The sequence below is a fragment of the Salvelinus fontinalis genome, unplaced genomic scaffold (assembly GCF_029448725.1).
Source record: "Salvelinus fontinalis isolate EN_2023a unplaced genomic scaffold, ASM2944872v1 scaffold_1029, whole genome shotgun sequence".
Classification (NCBI taxonomy): Eukaryota; Metazoa; Chordata; class Actinopteri; order Salmoniformes; family Salmonidae; genus Salvelinus; species Salvelinus fontinalis.
In genome coordinates this window covers 1-12,719 of record NW_026601238.1, presented here as the reverse complement: position 1 = coordinate 12,719, position 12,719 = coordinate 1, and the positions used below count along the sequence as shown (strand labels likewise).

Sequence of the window (12,719 nt, the reverse complement as noted above, 5' to 3'; positions counted from 1 at the left end):
AGAACGAGAACTAATGCCGAAACCCGGGATCGAACCAGGGACCTTTAGATCTTCAGTCTAACGCTCTCCCAACTGAGCTATTTCGGCACATCACTAATATTAATTATGTGGCACACTTGACCATACACATGCAAGTGACTCCTGATTTTGACACTCAAAATGTACCTCATGGCCAGTACAGGGATCGAACCCACGACCTTGGCGTTATTAGCACCACGCTCTAACCAACTGAGCTAACCGGCCGCTTGCTACGAAGCGATATTTTTAGGATGCACAGAGCCTCGGCCAGTGCTGGCGCAAGAACTAACAAGTACACCAACAGTATAGCCTGACAAGACTAGACCCTCTTGGTTGCTGCTTGTGGCAAATTAACAAGGATGGGGAATTAGCTCAAATGGTAGAGTGCTTGCTTAGCATGCGAGAGGTAGTGGGATCGATGCCCACATTCTCCAAAATAACACATTTTGTTGTGGATCCAAGAACGTTCCAGTTCACACTTCATGCAGCTTTGTCTAGCAACAACCAACTGTCATGTAACAATGAAAAGCAACTTTCATGTAACACTGATGTCACAATGTCAGATGTAAAAGAATGACACGACTAACTTTCCGAGGAGCTGTAGGCACACACAATTGATGCCCACAAAAAAAGCTGTGCGAAGTTTCCTTGTAGGCAAAGCAGAGGATAAAGATAGAACGAGAACTAATGCCGAAACCCGGGATCGAACCAGGGACCTTTAGATCTTCAGTCTAACGCTCTCCCAACTGAGCTATTTCGGCACATGACTAATATTAATTATGTGGCACACTTGACCATACACATGCAAGTGACTCCTGATTTTGACACTCAAAATGTACCTCATGGCCAGTACGGGGATCGAACCCACGACCTTGGCGTTATTAGCACCACGCTCTAACCAACTGAGCTAACCGGCCGCTTGCTACGAAGCGACATTTTTAGGATGCACAGAGCCTCGGCCAGTGCTGGCGCAAGAACTAACAAGTACACCAACAGTATAGCCTGACAAGACTAGACCCTCTTGGTTGCTGCTTGTGGCAAATTAACAAGGATGGGGAATTAGCTCAAATGGTAGAGTGCTTGCTTAGCATGCGAGAGGTAGTGGGATCGATGCCCACATTCTCCAAAATAACACATTTTGTTGTGGATCCAAGAACGTTCCAGTTCACACTTCATGCAGCTTTGTCTAGCAACAACCAACTGTCATGTAACAATGAAAAGCAACTTTCATGTAACACTGATGTCACAATGTCAGATGTAAAAGAATGACACGACTAACTTTCCGAGGAGCTGTAGGCACACACAATTGATGCCCACAAAAAAAGCTGTGCGAAGTTTCCTTGTAGGCAAAGCAGAGGATAAAGATAGAACGAGAACTAATGCCGAAACCCGGGATCGAACCAGGGACCTTTAGATCTTCAGTCTAACGCTCTCCCAACTGAGCTATTTCGGCACATCACTAATATTAATTATGTGGCACACTTGACCATACACATGCAAGTGACTCCTGATTTTGACACTCAAAATGTACCTCATGGCCAGTACGGGGATCGAACCCATGACCTTGGCGTTATTAGCACCACGCTCTAACCAACTGAGCTAACCGGCCGCTTGCTACGAAGCGATATTTTTAGGATGCACAGAGCCTCGGCCAGTGCTGGCGCAAGAACTAACAAGTACACCAACAGTATAGCCTGACAAGACTAGACCCTCTTGGTTGCTGCTTGTGGCAAATTAACAAGGATGGGGAATTAGCTCAAATGGTAGAGTGCTTGCTTAGCATGCGAGAGGTAGTGGGATCGATGCCCACATTCTCCAAAATAACACATTTTGTTGTGGATCCAAGAACGTTCCAGTTCACACTTCATGCAGCTTTGTCTAGCAACAACCAACTGTCATGTAACAATGAAAAGCAACTTTCATGTAACACTGATGTCACAATGTCAGATGTAAAAGAATGACACGACTAACTTTCCGAGGAGCTGTAGGCACACACAATTGATGCCCACAAAAAAAGCTGTGCGAAGTTTCCTTGTAGGCAAAGCAGAGGATAAAGATAGAACGAGAACTAATGCCGAAACCCGGGATCGAACCAGGGACCTTTAGATCTTCAGTCTAACGCTCTCCCAACTGAGCTATTTCGGCACGTCACTAAAATGAATTATGTGGCACACTTGACCATACACATGCAAGTGACTCCTGATTTTGACACTCAAAATGTACCTCATGGCCAGTACGGGGATCGAACCCACGACCTTGGCGTTATTAGCACCACGCTCTAACCAACTGAGCTAACCGGCCGCTTGCTACGAAGCGACATTTTTAGGATGCACAGAGCCTCGGCCAGTGCTGGCGCAAGAACTAACAAGTACACCAACAGTATAGCCTGACAAGACTAGACCCTCTTGGTTGCTGCTTGTGGCAAATTAACAAGGATGGGGAATTAGCTCAAATGGTAGAGTGCTTGCTTAGCATGCGAGAGGTAGTGGGATCGATGCCCACATTCTCCAAAATAACACATTTTGTTGTGGATCCAAGAACGTTCCAGTTCACACTTCATGCAGCTTTGTCTAGCAACAACCAACTGTCATGTAACAATGAAAAGCAACTTTCATGTAACACTGATGTCACAATGTCAGATGTAAAAGAATGACACGACTAACTTTCCGAGGAGCTGTAGGCACACACAATTGATGCCCACAAAAAAAGCTGTGCGAAGTTTCCTTGTAGGCAAAGCAGAGGATAAAGATAGAACGAGAACTAATGCCGAAACCCGGGATCGAACCAGGGACCTTTAGATCTTCAGTCTAACGCTCTCCCAACTGAGCTATTTCGGCACATCACTAATATTAATTATGTGGCACACTTGACCATACACATGCAAGTGACTCCTGATTTTGACACTCAAAATGTACCTCATGGCCAGTACGGGGATCGAACCCATGACCTTGGCGTTATTAGCACCACGCTCTAACCAACTGAGCTAACCGGCCGCTTGCTACGAAGCGATATTTTTAGGATGCACAGAGCCTCGGCCAGTGCTGGCGCAAGAACTAACAAGTACACCAACAGTATAGCCTGACAAGACTAGACCCTCTTGGTTGCTGCTTGTGGCAAATTAACAAGGATGGGGAATTAGCTCAAATGGTAGAGTGCTTGCTTAGCATGCGAGAGGTAGTGGGATCGATGCCCACATTCTCCAAAATAACACATTTTGTTGTGGATCCAAGAACGTTCCAGTTCACACTTCATGCAGCTTTGTCTAGCAACAACCAACTGTCATGTAACAATGAAAAGCAACTTTCATGTAACACTGATGTCACAATGTCAGATGTAAAAGAATGACACGACTAACTTTCCGAGGAGCTGTAGGCACACACAATTGATGCCCACAAAAAAAGCTGTGCGAAGTTTCCTTGTAGGCAAAGCAGAGGATAAAGATAGAACGAGAACTAATGCCGAAACCCGGGATCGAACCAGGGACCTTTAGATCTTCAGTCTAACGCTCTCCCAACTGAGCTATTTCGGCACATCACTAATATTAATTATGTGGCACACTTGACCATACACATGCAAGTGACTCCTGATTTTGACACTCAAAATGTACCTCATGGCCAGTACAGGGATCGAACCCACGACCTTGGCGTTATTAGCACCACGCTCTAACCAACTGAGCTAACCGGCCGCTTGCTACGAAGCGATATTTTTAGGATGCACAGAGCCTCGGCCAGTGCTGGCGCAAGAACTAACAAGTACACCAACAGTATAGCCTGACAAGACTAGACCCTCTTGGTTGCTGCTTGTGGCAAATTAACAAGGATGGGGAATTAGCTCAAATGGTAGAGTGCTTGCTTAGCATGCGAGAGGTAGTGGGATCGATGCCCACATTCTCCAAAATAACACATTTTGTTGTGGATCCAAGAACGTTCCAGTTCACACTTCATGCAGCTTTGTCTAGCAACAACCAACTGTCATGTAACAATGAAAAGCAACTTTCATGTAACACTGATGTCACAATGTCAGATGTAAAAGAATGACACGACTAACTTTCCGAGGAGCTGTAGGCACACACAATTGATGCCCACAAAAAAAGCTGTGCGAAGTTTCCTTGTAGGCAAAGCAGAGGATAAAGATAGAACGAGAACTAATGCCGAAACCCGGGATCGAACCAGGGACCTTTAGATCTTCAGTCTAACGCTCTCCCAACTGAGCTATTTCGGCACGTGACTAATATTAATTATGTGGCACACTTGACCATACACATGCAAGTGACTCCTGATTTTGACACTCAAAATGTACCTCATGGCCAGTATGGGGATCGAACCCACGACCTTGGCGTTATTAGCACCACGCTCTAACCAACTGAGCTAACCGGCCGCTTGCTACGAAGCGACATTTTTAGGATGCACAGAGCCTCGGCCAGTGCTGGCGCAAGAACTAACAAGTACACCAACAGTATAGCCTGACAAGACTAGACCCTCTTGGTTGCTGCTTGTGGCAAATTAACAAGGATGGGGAATTAGCTCAAATGGTAGAGTGCTTGCTTAGCATGCGAGAGGTAGTGGGATCGATGCCCACATTCTCCAAAATAACACATTTTGTTGTGGATCCAAGAACGTTCCAGTTCACACTTCATGCAGCTTTGTCTAGCAACAACCAACTGTCATGTAACAATGAAAAGCAACTTTCATGTAACACTGATGTCACAATGTCAGATGTAAAAGAATGACACGACTAACTTTCCGAGGAGCTGTAGGCACACACAATTGATGCCCACAAAAAAAGCTGTGCGAAGTTTCCTTGTAGGCAAAGCAGAGGATAAAGATAGAACGAGAACTAATGCCGAAACCCGGGATCGAACCAGGGACCTTTAGATCTTCAGTCTAACGCTCTCCCAACTGAGCTATTTCGGCACATCACTAATATTAATTATGTGGCACACTTGACCATACACATGCAAGTGACTCCTGATTTTGACACTCAAAATGTACCTCATGGCCAGTACGGGGATCGAACCCATGACCTTGGCGTTATTAGCACCACGCTCTAACCAACTGAGCTAACCGGCCGCTTGCTACGAAGCGATATTTTTAGGATGCACAGAGCCTCGGCCAGTGCTGGCGCAAGAACTAACAAGTACACCAACAGTATAGCCTGACAAGACTAGACCCTCTTGGTTGCTGCTTGTGGCAAATTAACAAGGATGGGGAATTAGCTCAAATGGTAGAGTGCTTGCTTAGCATGCGAGAGGTAGTGGGATCGATGCCCACATTCTCCAAAATAACACATTTTGTTGTGGATCCAAGAACGTTCCAGTTCACACTTCATGCAGCTTTGTCTAGCAACAACCAACTGTCATGTAACAATGAAAAGCAACTTTCATGTAACACTGATGTCACAATGTCAGATGTAAAAGAATGACACGACTAACTTTCCGAGGAGCTGTAGGCACACACAATTGATGCCCACAAAAAAAGCTGTGCGAAGTTTCCTTGTAGGCAAAGCAGAGGATAAAGATAGAACGAGAACTAATGCCGAAACCCGGGATCGAACCAGGGACCTTTAGATCTTCAGTCTAACGCTCTCCCAACTGAGCTATTTCGGCACGTGACTAATATTAATTATGTGGCACACTTGACCATACACATGCAAGTGACTCCTGATTTTGACACTCAAAATGTACCTCATGGCCAGTACGGGGATCGAACCCACGACCTTGGCGTTATTAGCACCACGCTCTAACCAACTGAGCTAACCGGCCGCTTGCTACGAAGCGACATTTTTAGGATGCACAGAGCCTCGGCCAGTGCTGGCGCAAGAACTAACAAGTACACCAACAGTATAGCCTGACAAGACTAGACCCTCTTGGTTGCTGCTTGTGGCAAATTAACAAGGATGGGGAATTAGCTCAAATGGTAGAGTGCTTGCTTAGCATGCGAGAGGTAGTGGGATCGATGCCCACATTCTCCAAAATAACACATTTTGTTGTGGATCCAAGAACGTTCCAGTTCACACTTCATGCAGCTTTGTCTAGCAACAACCAACTGTCATGTAACAATGAAAAGCAACTTTCATGTAACACTGATGTCACAATGTCAGATGTAAAAGAATGACACGACTAACTTTCCGAGGAGCTGTAGGCACACACAATTGATGCCCACAAAAAAAGCTGTGCGAAGTTTCCTTGTAGGCAAAGCAGAGGATAAAGATAGAACGAGAACTAATGCCGAAACCCGGGATCGAACCAGGGACCTTTAGATCTTCAGTCTAACGCTCTCCCAACTGAGCTATTTCGGCACATCACTAATATTAATTATGTGGCACACTTGACCATACACATGCAAGTGACTCCTGATTTTGACACTCAAAATGTACCTCATGGCCAGTACGGGGATCGAACCCATGACCTTGGCGTTATTAGCACCACGCTCTAACCAACTGAGCTAACCGGCCGCTTGCTACGAAGCGATATTTTTAGGATGCACAGAGCCTCGGCCAGTGCTGGCGCAAGAACTAACAAGTACACCAACAGTATAGCCTGACAAGACTAGACCCTCTTGGTTGCTGCTTGTGGCAAATTAACAAGGATGGGGAATTAGCTCAAATGGTAGAGTGCTTGCTTAGCATGCGAGAGGTAGTGGGATCGATGCCCACATTCTCCAAAATAACACATTTTGTTGTGGATCCAAGAACGTTCCAGTTCACACTTCATGCAGCTTTGTCTAGCAACAACCAACTGTCATGTAACAATGAAAAGCAACTTTCATGTAACACTGATGTCACAATGTCAGATGTAAAAGAATGACACGACTAACTTTCCGAGGAGCTGTAGGCACACACAATTGATGCCCACAAAAAAAGCTGTGCGAAGTTTCCTTGTAGGCAAAGCAGAGGATAAAGATAGAACGAGAACTAATGCCGAAACCCGGGATCGAACCAGGGACCTTTAGATCTTCAGTCTAACGCTCTCCCAACTGAGCTATTTCGGCACATCACTAATATTAATTATGTGGCACACTTGACCATACACATGCAAGTGACTCCTGATTTTGACACTCAAAATGTACCTCATGGCCAGTACGGGGATCGAACCCACGACCTTGGCGTTATTAGCACCACGCTCTAACCAACTGAGCTAACCGGCCGCTTGCTACGAAGCGATATTTTTAGGATGCACAGAGCCTCGGCCAGTGCTGGCGCAAGAACTAACAAGTACACCAACAGTATAGCCTGACAAGACTAGACCCTCTTGGTTGCTGCTTGTGGCAAATTAACAAGGATGGGGAATTAGCTCAAATGGTAGAGTGCTTGCTTAGCATGCGAGAGGTAGTGGGATCGATGCCCACATTCTCCAAAATAACACATTTTGTTGTGGATCCAAGAACGTTCCAGTTCACACTTCATGCAGCTTTGTCTAGCAACAACCAACTGTCATGTAACAATGAAAAGCAACTTTCATGTAACACTGATGTCACAATGTCAGATGTAAAAGAATGACACGACTAACTTTCCGAGGAGCTGTAGGCACACACAATTGATGCCCACAAAAAAAGCTGTGCGAAGTTTCCTTGTAGGCAAAGCAGAGGATAAAGATAGAACGAGAACTAATGCCGAAACCCGGGATCGAACCAGGGACCTTTAGATCTTCAGTCTAACGCTCTCCCAACTGAGCTATTTCGGCACGTCACTAAAATTAATTATGTGGCACACTTGACCATACACATGCAAGTGACTCCTGATTTTGACACTCAAAATGTACCTCATGGCCAGTACGGGGATCGAACCCACGACCTTGGCGTTATTAGCACCACGCTCTAACCAACTGAGCTAACCGGCCGCTTGCTACGAAGCGACATTTTTAGGATGCACAGAGCCTCGGCCAGTGCTGGCGCAAGAACTAACAAGTACACCAACAGTATAGCCTGACAAGACTAGACCCTCTTGGTTGCTGCTTGTGGCAAATTAACAAGGATGGGGAATTAGCTCAAATGGTAGAGTGCTTGCTTAGCATGCGAGAGGTAGTGGGATCGATTGCCCACATTCTCCAAAATAACACATTATGTTGTGGATCCAAGAACCTTCCAGTTCACACTTCATGCAGCTTTGTCTAACAACAACCTACTGTCATGTAACAACGACAAGCAACTTTCATGTAACACTGATGTCACAATGTCGGATGAAAAAGAATGACCTCACTAACTTTCAGAGGAGCAGTAGGCACACACAATTGATGCCCACAAAAAAAGCTGTGCGAAGTTTCCTTGTAGGCAAAGCAGAGGATAAAGATTGAACGACAACTAATGCCGAAACCCGGGATCGAACCAGGGACCTTTAGATCTTCAGTCTAACGCTCTCCCAACTGAGCTATTTCAGCACGTCACTAATATTAATTATGTGGCACACTTGACCATACACATGCAAGTGACTCCTGATTTTGACACTCAAAATGTACCTCATGGCCAGTACGGGGATCGAACCCACGACCTTGGCGTTATTAGCACCACGCTCTAACCAACTGAGCTAACCGGCCGCTTGCTACGAAGCGACATTTTTAGGATGCACAGAGCCTCGGCCAGTGCTGGCGCAAGAACTAACAAGTACACCAACAGTATAGCCTGACAAGACTAGACCCTCTTGGTTGCTGCTTGTGGCAAATTAACAAGGATGGGGAATTAGCTCAAATGGTAGAGTGCTTGCTTAGCATGCGAGAGGTAGTGGGATCGATGCCCACATTCTCCAAAATAACACATTTTGTTGTGGATCCAAGAACGTTCCAGTTCACACTTCATGCAGCTTTGTCTAACAACAACCAACTGTCATGTAACAATGAAAAGCAACTTTCATGTAACACTGATGTCACAATGTCGGATGTAAAAGAATGACACGACTAACTTTCCGAGGAGCTGTAGGCACACACAATTGATGCCCACAAAAAAAGCTGTGCGAAGTTTCCTTGTAGGCAAAGCAGAGGATAAAGATTGAACGACAACTAATGCCGAAACCCGGGATCGAACCAGGGACCTTTAGATCTTCAGTCTAACGCTCTCCCAACTGAGCTATTTCGGCACGTGACTAATATTAATTATGTGGCACACTTGACCATACACATGCAAGTGACTCCTGATTTTGACACTCAAAATCTACCTCATGGCCAGTACGGGGATCGAACCAACGACCTTGGCGTTATTAGCACCACGCTCTAACCAACTGAGCTAACCGGCCGCTTGCTACGAAGCGATATTTTTAGGATGCACAGAGCCTCGGCCAGTGCTGGCGCAAGAACTAACAAGTACACCAACAGTATAGCCTGACAAGACTAGACCCTCTTGGTTGCTCCTTGTGGCAAATCAACAAGGATGGGGAATTAGCTCAAATGGTAGAGTGCTTGCTTAGCATGCGAGAGGTAGTGGGATCATTGCCCACATTCTCAAAAATAACACATTATGTTGTGGATCCAAGAACCTTCCAGTTCACACTTCATGCAGCTTTGTCTAACAACAACCTACTGTCATGTAACAACGACAAGCAACTTTCATGGCACACTGATGTCACAATGTCGGATGAAAAAGAATGACCTCACTAACTTTCAGAGGAGCAGTAGGCACACACAATTGATGCCCACAAAAAAAGCTGTGCGAAGTTTCCTTGTAGGCAAAGCAGAGGATAAAATTGAACGACAACTAATGCCGAAACCCGGGATCGAACCAGGGACCTTTAGATCTTCAGTCTAACGCTCTCCCAACTGAGCTATTTCGGCACGTCACTAATATTAATTATGTGGCACACTTGACCATACACATGCAAGTGACTCCTGATTTTGACACTCAAAATGTACCTCATGGCCAGTACGGGGATCGAACCCACGACCTTGGCGTTATTAGCACCACGCTCTAACCAACTGAGCTAACCGGCCGCTTGCTACGAAGCGCCATTTTTAGGATGCACAGAGCCTCGGCCAGTCCTGGCGCAAGAACTAACAAGTACACCAACAGTATAGCCTGACAAGACTAGACCCTCTTGGTTGCTGCTTGTGGCAAATTAACAAGGATGGGGAATTAGCTCAAATGGTAGAGTGCTTGCTTAGCATGCGAGAGGTAGTGGGATCGATGCCCACATTCTCCAAAATAACACATTTTGTTGTGGATCCAAGAACGTTCCAGTTCACACTTCATGCAGCTTTGTCTAACAACAACCAACTGTCATGTAACAATGAAAAGCAACTTTCATGTAACACTGATGTCACAATGTCGGATGTAAAAGAATGACACGACTAACTTTCCGAGGAGCTGTAGGCACACACAATTGATGCCCACAAAAAAAGCTGTGCGAAGTTTCCTTGTAGGCAAAGCAGAGGATAAAGATAGAACGACAACTAATGCCGAAACCCGGGATCGAACAAGGGACCTTTAGTCTAACGCTCTCCCAACTGAGCTATTTCGGCACATCACTAATATTAATTATGTGGCACACTTGACCATACACATGCAAGTGACTCCTGATTTTGAAACTCAAAATGTACCTCATGGCCAGTACGGGGATCGAACCCACGACCTTGGCGTTATTAGCACCACGCTCTAACCAACTGAGCTAACCGGCCGCTTCCTACGAAGCGACATTTTTAGGATGCACAGAGCCTCGGCCAGTGCTGGCGCAAGAACTAACAAGTACACCAACAGTATAGCCTGACAAGACTAGACCCTCTTGGTTGCTGCTTGTGGCAAATTAACAAGGATGGGGAATTAGCTCAAATGGTAGAGTGCTTGCTTAGCATGCGAGAGGTAGTGGGATCGATGCCCACATTCTCCAAAATAACACATTTTGTTGTGGATCCAAGAACGTTCCAGTTCACACTTCATGCAGCTTTGTCTAACAACAACCAACTGTCATGTAACAATGAAAAGCAACTTTCATGTAACACTGATGTCACAATGTCGGATGTAAAAGAATGACACGACTAACTTTCAGAGGAGCTGTAGGCACACACAATTGATGCCCACGAAAAAAGCTGTGCGAAGTTTCCTTGTAGGCAAAGCAGAGGATAAAGATAGAACGACAACTAATGCCGAAACCCGGGATCAAACCAGGGACCTTTAGATCTTCAGTCTAACGCTCTCCCAACTGAGCTATTTCGGCACGTCACTAATATTAATTATGTGGCACACTTGACCATACACATGCAAGTGACTCCTGATTTTGACACTCAAAATGTACCTCATGGCCAGTACGGGGATCGAACCCACGACCTTGGCGTTATTAGCACCACGCTCTAACCAACTGAGCTAACCGGCCGCTTGCTACGAAGCGACATTTTAAGGATGCACAGAGCCTCGGCCAGTGCTGGCGCAAGAACTAACAAGTACACCAACAGTATAGCCTGACAAGACTAGACCCTCTTGGTTGCTGCTTGTGGCAAATTAACAAGGATGGGGAATTAGCTCAAATGGTAGAGTGCTTGCTTAGCATGCGAGAGGTAGTGGGATCGATGCCCACATTCTCCAAAATAACACATTTTGTTGTGGATCCAAGAACGTTCCAGTTCACACTTCATGCAGCTTTGTCTAACAACAACCAACTGTCATGTAACAATGAAAAGCAACTTTCATGTAACACTGATGTCACAATGTCGGATGTAAAAGAATGACACGACTAACTTCCAGAGGAGCTGTAGGCACACACAATTGATGCCCACGAAAAAAGCTGTGCGAAGTTTCCTTGTAGGCAAAGCAGAGGATAAAGATAGAACGACAACTAATGCCGAAACCCGGGATCAAACCAGGGACCTTTAGATCTTCAGTCTAACGCTCTCCCAACTGAGCTATTTCGGCACTTCACTAATATTAATTATGTGGCACACTTGACCATACACATGCAAGTGACTCCTGATTTTGACACTCAAAATGTACCTCATGGCCAGTACGGGGATCGAACCCACGACCTTGGCGTTATTAGCACCACGCTCTAACCAACTGAGCTAACCGGCCGCTTGCTACGAAGCGACATTTTTAGGATGCACAGAGCCTCGGCCAGTGCTGGCGCAAGAACTAACAAGTACACCAACAGTATAGCCTGACAAGACTAGACCCTCTTGGTTGCTGCTTGTGGCAAATTAACAAGGATGGGGAATTAGCTCAAATGGTAGAGTGCTTGCTTAGCATGCGAGAGGTAGTGGGATCGATGCCCACATTCTCCAAAATAACACATTTTGTTGTGGATCCAAGAACGTTCCAGTTCACACTTCATGCAGCTTTGTCTAGCAACAACCAACTGTCATGTAACAATGAAAAGCAACTTTCATGTAACACTGATGTCACAATGTCAGATGTAAAAGAATGACACGACTAACTTTCCGAGGAGCTGTAGGCACACACAATTGATGCCCACAAAAAAAGCTGTGCGAAGTTTCCTTGTAGGCAAAGCAGAGGATAAAGATAGAACGAGAACTAATGCCGAAACCCGGGATCGAACCAGGGACCTTTCGATCTTCAGTCTAACGCTCTCCCAACTGAGCTATTTCGGCACGTGACTAATATTAATTATGTGGCACACTTGACCATACACATGCAAGTGACTCCTGATTTTGACACTCAAAATCTACCTCATGGCCAGTACGGGGATCGAACCAACGACCTTGGCGTTATTAGCACCACGCTCTAACCAACTGAGCTAACCGGCCGCTTGCTACGAAGCGATATTTTTAGGAT

The 12,719-nt window shown here is 45.6% G+C and overlaps 35 non-coding genes across 35 annotated transcripts; all 35 read right to left on the bottom strand.

Moving 5' to 3' along the window:
• Nucleotides 1-14: 14 nt before the first annotated feature.
• Nucleotides 15-87, bottom strand: trnaf-gaa (transfer RNA phenylalanine (anticodon GAA)). The gene has a single exon. It is a non-coding gene; the product is annotated as a tRNA-Phe (tRNA).
• Nucleotides 88-169: 82 nt separating this feature from the next.
• Nucleotides 170-243, bottom strand: trnai-aau (transfer RNA isoleucine (anticodon AAU)). Its single transcript has one exon. It is a non-coding gene; the product is annotated as a tRNA-Ile (tRNA).
• Nucleotides 244-706: 463 nt separating this feature from the next.
• Nucleotides 707-779, bottom strand: trnaf-gaa (transfer RNA phenylalanine (anticodon GAA)). Its single transcript has one exon. It is a non-coding gene; the product is annotated as a tRNA-Phe (tRNA).
• An 82-nt stretch (nucleotides 780-861) lies between these two features.
• On the bottom strand, nucleotides 862-935 carry trnai-aau (transfer RNA isoleucine (anticodon AAU)). Its single transcript has one exon. It is a non-coding gene; the product is annotated as a tRNA-Ile (tRNA).
• Nucleotides 936-1,398: 463 nt separating this feature from the next.
• On the bottom strand, nucleotides 1,399-1,471 carry trnaf-gaa (transfer RNA phenylalanine (anticodon GAA)). Its single transcript has one exon. It is a non-coding gene; the product is annotated as a tRNA-Phe (tRNA).
• Nucleotides 1,472-1,553: 82 nt separating this feature from the next.
• On the bottom strand, nucleotides 1,554-1,627 carry trnai-aau (transfer RNA isoleucine (anticodon AAU)). Its single transcript has one exon. It is a non-coding gene; the product is annotated as a tRNA-Ile (tRNA).
• Nucleotides 1,628-2,090: 463 nt separating this feature from the next.
• trnaf-gaa (transfer RNA phenylalanine (anticodon GAA)) lies at nucleotides 2,091-2,163 on the bottom strand. Its single transcript has one exon. It is a non-coding gene; the product is annotated as a tRNA-Phe (tRNA).
• Nucleotides 2,164-2,245: 82 nt separating this feature from the next.
• trnai-aau (transfer RNA isoleucine (anticodon AAU)) lies at nucleotides 2,246-2,319 on the bottom strand. Its single transcript has one exon. It is a non-coding gene; the product is annotated as a tRNA-Ile (tRNA).
• A 463-nt stretch (nucleotides 2,320-2,782) lies between these two features.
• trnaf-gaa (transfer RNA phenylalanine (anticodon GAA)) lies at nucleotides 2,783-2,855 on the bottom strand. The gene has a single exon. It is a non-coding gene; the product is annotated as a tRNA-Phe (tRNA).
• An 82-nt stretch (nucleotides 2,856-2,937) lies between these two features.
• On the bottom strand, nucleotides 2,938-3,011 carry trnai-aau (transfer RNA isoleucine (anticodon AAU)). The gene has a single exon. It is a non-coding gene; the product is annotated as a tRNA-Ile (tRNA).
• Nucleotides 3,012-3,474: 463 nt separating this feature from the next.
• On the bottom strand, nucleotides 3,475-3,547 carry trnaf-gaa (transfer RNA phenylalanine (anticodon GAA)). The gene has a single exon. It is a non-coding gene; the product is annotated as a tRNA-Phe (tRNA).
• An 82-nt stretch (nucleotides 3,548-3,629) lies between these two features.
• On the bottom strand, nucleotides 3,630-3,703 carry trnai-aau (transfer RNA isoleucine (anticodon AAU)). The gene has a single exon. It is a non-coding gene; the product is annotated as a tRNA-Ile (tRNA).
• A 463-nt stretch (nucleotides 3,704-4,166) lies between these two features.
• trnaf-gaa (transfer RNA phenylalanine (anticodon GAA)) lies at nucleotides 4,167-4,239 on the bottom strand. Its single transcript has one exon. It is a non-coding gene; the product is annotated as a tRNA-Phe (tRNA).
• Nucleotides 4,240-4,321: 82 nt separating this feature from the next.
• On the bottom strand, nucleotides 4,322-4,395 carry trnai-aau (transfer RNA isoleucine (anticodon AAU)). Its single transcript has one exon. It is a non-coding gene; the product is annotated as a tRNA-Ile (tRNA).
• A 463-nt stretch (nucleotides 4,396-4,858) lies between these two features.
• On the bottom strand, nucleotides 4,859-4,931 carry trnaf-gaa (transfer RNA phenylalanine (anticodon GAA)). Its single transcript has one exon. It is a non-coding gene; the product is annotated as a tRNA-Phe (tRNA).
• An 82-nt stretch (nucleotides 4,932-5,013) lies between these two features.
• trnai-aau (transfer RNA isoleucine (anticodon AAU)) lies at nucleotides 5,014-5,087 on the bottom strand. The gene has a single exon. It is a non-coding gene; the product is annotated as a tRNA-Ile (tRNA).
• A 463-nt stretch (nucleotides 5,088-5,550) lies between these two features.
• trnaf-gaa (transfer RNA phenylalanine (anticodon GAA)) lies at nucleotides 5,551-5,623 on the bottom strand. The gene has a single exon. It is a non-coding gene; the product is annotated as a tRNA-Phe (tRNA).
• An 82-nt stretch (nucleotides 5,624-5,705) lies between these two features.
• trnai-aau (transfer RNA isoleucine (anticodon AAU)) lies at nucleotides 5,706-5,779 on the bottom strand. The gene has a single exon. It is a non-coding gene; the product is annotated as a tRNA-Ile (tRNA).
• Nucleotides 5,780-6,242: 463 nt separating this feature from the next.
• trnaf-gaa (transfer RNA phenylalanine (anticodon GAA)) lies at nucleotides 6,243-6,315 on the bottom strand. The gene has a single exon. It is a non-coding gene; the product is annotated as a tRNA-Phe (tRNA).
• Nucleotides 6,316-6,397: 82 nt separating this feature from the next.
• On the bottom strand, nucleotides 6,398-6,471 carry trnai-aau (transfer RNA isoleucine (anticodon AAU)). Its single transcript has one exon. It is a non-coding gene; the product is annotated as a tRNA-Ile (tRNA).
• Nucleotides 6,472-6,934: 463 nt separating this feature from the next.
• trnaf-gaa (transfer RNA phenylalanine (anticodon GAA)) lies at nucleotides 6,935-7,007 on the bottom strand. Its single transcript has one exon. It is a non-coding gene; the product is annotated as a tRNA-Phe (tRNA).
• Nucleotides 7,008-7,089: 82 nt separating this feature from the next.
• Nucleotides 7,090-7,163, bottom strand: trnai-aau (transfer RNA isoleucine (anticodon AAU)). The gene has a single exon. It is a non-coding gene; the product is annotated as a tRNA-Ile (tRNA).
• Nucleotides 7,164-7,626: 463 nt separating this feature from the next.
• Nucleotides 7,627-7,699, bottom strand: trnaf-gaa (transfer RNA phenylalanine (anticodon GAA)). Its single transcript has one exon. It is a non-coding gene; the product is annotated as a tRNA-Phe (tRNA).
• An 82-nt stretch (nucleotides 7,700-7,781) lies between these two features.
• trnai-aau (transfer RNA isoleucine (anticodon AAU)) lies at nucleotides 7,782-7,855 on the bottom strand. The gene has a single exon. It is a non-coding gene; the product is annotated as a tRNA-Ile (tRNA).
• A 464-nt stretch (nucleotides 7,856-8,319) lies between these two features.
• Nucleotides 8,320-8,392, bottom strand: trnaf-gaa (transfer RNA phenylalanine (anticodon GAA)). The gene has a single exon. It is a non-coding gene; the product is annotated as a tRNA-Phe (tRNA).
• An 82-nt stretch (nucleotides 8,393-8,474) lies between these two features.
• Nucleotides 8,475-8,548, bottom strand: trnai-aau (transfer RNA isoleucine (anticodon AAU)). The gene has a single exon. It is a non-coding gene; the product is annotated as a tRNA-Ile (tRNA).
• A 463-nt stretch (nucleotides 8,549-9,011) lies between these two features.
• trnaf-gaa (transfer RNA phenylalanine (anticodon GAA)) lies at nucleotides 9,012-9,084 on the bottom strand. Its single transcript has one exon. It is a non-coding gene; the product is annotated as a tRNA-Phe (tRNA).
• A 618-nt stretch (nucleotides 9,085-9,702) lies between these two features.
• trnaf-gaa (transfer RNA phenylalanine (anticodon GAA)) lies at nucleotides 9,703-9,775 on the bottom strand. The gene has a single exon. It is a non-coding gene; the product is annotated as a tRNA-Phe (tRNA).
• An 82-nt stretch (nucleotides 9,776-9,857) lies between these two features.
• trnai-aau (transfer RNA isoleucine (anticodon AAU)) lies at nucleotides 9,858-9,931 on the bottom strand. Its single transcript has one exon. It is a non-coding gene; the product is annotated as a tRNA-Ile (tRNA).
• A 610-nt stretch (nucleotides 9,932-10,541) lies between these two features.
• On the bottom strand, nucleotides 10,542-10,615 carry trnai-aau (transfer RNA isoleucine (anticodon AAU)). The gene has a single exon. It is a non-coding gene; the product is annotated as a tRNA-Ile (tRNA).
• Nucleotides 10,616-11,078: 463 nt separating this feature from the next.
• Nucleotides 11,079-11,151, bottom strand: trnaf-gaa (transfer RNA phenylalanine (anticodon GAA)). The gene has a single exon. It is a non-coding gene; the product is annotated as a tRNA-Phe (tRNA).
• Nucleotides 11,152-11,233: 82 nt separating this feature from the next.
• Nucleotides 11,234-11,307, bottom strand: trnai-aau (transfer RNA isoleucine (anticodon AAU)). Its single transcript has one exon. It is a non-coding gene; the product is annotated as a tRNA-Ile (tRNA).
• A 463-nt stretch (nucleotides 11,308-11,770) lies between these two features.
• On the bottom strand, nucleotides 11,771-11,843 carry trnaf-gaa (transfer RNA phenylalanine (anticodon GAA)). Its single transcript has one exon. It is a non-coding gene; the product is annotated as a tRNA-Phe (tRNA).
• An 82-nt stretch (nucleotides 11,844-11,925) lies between these two features.
• Nucleotides 11,926-11,999, bottom strand: trnai-aau (transfer RNA isoleucine (anticodon AAU)). Its single transcript has one exon. It is a non-coding gene; the product is annotated as a tRNA-Ile (tRNA).
• A 463-nt stretch (nucleotides 12,000-12,462) lies between these two features.
• trnaf-gaa (transfer RNA phenylalanine (anticodon GAA)) lies at nucleotides 12,463-12,535 on the bottom strand. The gene has a single exon. It is a non-coding gene; the product is annotated as a tRNA-Phe (tRNA).
• Nucleotides 12,536-12,719: the final 184 nt, after the last annotated feature.